Here is a 2,767-nt window from a genome sequence, read left to right on the forward strand (position 1 = left end):
AGCTCTAGCCAATAAATATTTCACTGGCTTTTACTATTCTATACTCAGGAGGAAGTTTTAAAAATATAAGTTTGTTATTAGGAAGAACATTAAGTCCAATTCGGAAATGATTCTTTATCATTCATCCTTAGAAGAGAGAGGAAATCTGCATCCTTCCTACTTAAGATATCATCTACCCATGTTGGAAACCTTTCCATTATTTAAAAAACGGAGGGATTGTCTTAACTGCTTACTTCTCTCCCAAAGAGAGAACATTTTCACAGTTCAGCCACACTGAAATTGCTGATTCAGTGCTGTTGAAACACGCTCAGCAAGAACCCAGGTGCAAGCAGGAGCCCAGACAGCTGGAGGATTGGCTGAAAGGGCTGTTTGTGGGTGGGGATAGTTAGGTAGAATGGGATCTGATGGCTAAGTGCCTTGTTTCTGTGTGAGAGAGTTATTATTTCATGTACATAATATATACTTAGAGTACATACGTGTCTTATTTTTTATTTTATTTAAATTCAATTAATTAACGTGTAGTGTATCGTTAGTTTCAGATGTAGAGTTCAGTTATTCATTAGTTGCATATAACACCCAGTGCTTATGACATCACCTGCCTTCCTTAATGCCCATCACCCAGTTACCCCATCCCCCTGCCTACCCCCCCCCCCAGCAACCCTCAGTTTGTTTCCTGTGATTAAGAGTCTCTTATGGTGTGGTTCCCTCTCTGATTTAATCTTATTTTATTTTTCCTTCCCTTCCCCTATGATTATCTGTTTTGTTTCCTAAATTCCGCATGTAAGTAAAACCATGTAATTGTTTTTCTCTGACTGACTTATTTCGCTTAGCATAATACCTTCCAATTCCATCCACATTGTTGCAAAAGGTAAGATTTTATCCTTTTTGATGACTGAGTCATATTCCATTGTGTATATATGGCACATCTTCTTTATCCATTCATCTGTTGATGGACATCTGGGCTCTTTCCATAGTTTGGCTGTTGTGGACATTGCTGCTATAAACATTGGGGTGCAGGTGCCCCTTCGAATCACAACATATCCTTCGGGTAAAACCTAGTAGTGCAATTACTGGCTATCCTTTGGGTAAATACCTGGTAGTGCCATTACTGGGTCATAGGGTAGCTCAATTTTTAACTTCTTAGGGAACCTCCATACTGTTTTCAGAGTAGTCGCACCAGCTTGCATTCCCACCAATAATGTAAGAGGATTCCCTTTTTCTGCATCCTCACCAACATTTGTTGTTTCCTGACTTGTTAATATTTAGATAGGTGTTTCAAAGTCCCATGAACATTAAAGGATGTTGGAGGTTTTTAAACAGGGAACTGATGTGAATGTGTCAGAAATTAACTTTTTTTTTTTTTTTTTTTCTCAGCAATCTTTACTCAGTTCTCGGGGGAATGTCTCCCTTCCCATGCTCCTGTCCCTCCTACCCCACCACCCCAGGGCGCTGTGGGATTCAGTGTCCTCCTCTGTTGAGAGTAGGTCCGGGGCCAGAGGCGTGGTCTGGAGAATATTCAGGACAGCTGGTCCCTTAGTGGGGATGCTGGTCTTCTCTGTTGTGGGGAAGAAGGAAGATGGGCAGAAATACTGCCCACGAGCACTCAGAGCTCCATTGTCTCCCCAGCTTGGGTTTCACAGTAGTGAGGGGTGGGGATGTCCCCTAGCCTCAGCAGCCAGAGGAACTCGAGGATCAGGTTCCCAGGGTAGCTCCAGAGAAGCAGCTCAGAGCAAGGGCTCCTGAATCGGGGCAGAGATGGGGGGGAAATCCGTAGGGGGTGCTGCAGTAAGGGTGGTCATTGTGCAGGCTGAGTCAAGAGAAATGGGTGGCCATGTTCTCTTCAGAAAGAAACTGCCCAAGGGCTCCCGCTTCTCCTCCAGGTTCTGCTTGGTGGTCATGGGCACAGCTCCTCGGATAGGGGAGCTCACATACTGGGCTCAGGGCATCCCTAACATGGCCAATGGGTAGCGGTGGGCCCAACCTGGGTGGCCTCGTTCCAGGGGGTGCTGCAGGATCATAGAAAATAACATTAACTGCTACAGGGAAAATGACTTGAAGGTTGTATGATTAAAGGCTGGGAAATTGGTTTTAAAGTGTTATAATAACTCAGTGTTATAATAACTCAGGCAAAGATTATTGAAAGTGTCTTTAGAAATGTGGTAGTGACAGAACAGAATATTTAAGAGAAATAATAAAAGAATTGACTGAAACTAGATATGAAGATAGGCAAGGAGTTTGTTTCAGTTTGGACAATAGGAATGAGTGGAAATGTGAGTGAGCTATGGAATATAGGAAGAGGACCAGATTATTATCAGGTTATAATGGGAGGAAAGACATCACAAGTTCAATTACAGTCAAAGGGAGTTTCATTGTGAATCTGGGGCAGCCCATTAGAGATACTGGAAAATAGATTTCAGCATTTGTAGATCAGGAGAAGAGTAGGGTTGTTCCGGGAAAGGAAGATAACGCAAATGACCTCCAGAGGCCAAAGGAGCCAGATGACCAAAGAAAAAGGCTTGACATGTCCAGCTTGTTCAGCTAGACAGGAAATGGTTTTTAGTAAGGGAACTTATGGATAGAAGGATGTCTTGGGCTGCCACAAGACAAGCAGCTCTCCATAACCCAATCTCTCTTAAGACCTGCTTTTATAGCCCTAGAGACTAAGAGTATGTGTTGAGGGACCACCTAAAAGGAGAATATTTAAGAATAGACATATCTCTAGGGCAGATCAAGGATGTTCTGCCCTGAAGGTGTACTTAAGTGTGCT

General features: G+C 43.2%; 1 pseudogene; it reads right to left on the reverse strand.

Annotated features, from left to right (window-relative positions):
* Positions 1–1,603: 1,603 nt before the first annotated feature.
* On the reverse strand, positions 1,604–2,018 carry LOC116860382 (annotated as a pseudogene).
* Between the last annotated feature and the right edge of the window lie 749 nt (positions 2,019–2,767).

The sequence above is a fragment of the Lontra canadensis genome, unplaced genomic scaffold (assembly GCF_010015895.1).
Source record: "Lontra canadensis isolate GAN:19392208 unplaced genomic scaffold, GSC_riverotter_1.0 scaffold175, whole genome shotgun sequence".
Taxonomy (NCBI): domain Eukaryota; kingdom Metazoa; phylum Chordata; class Mammalia; order Carnivora; family Mustelidae; genus Lontra; species Lontra canadensis.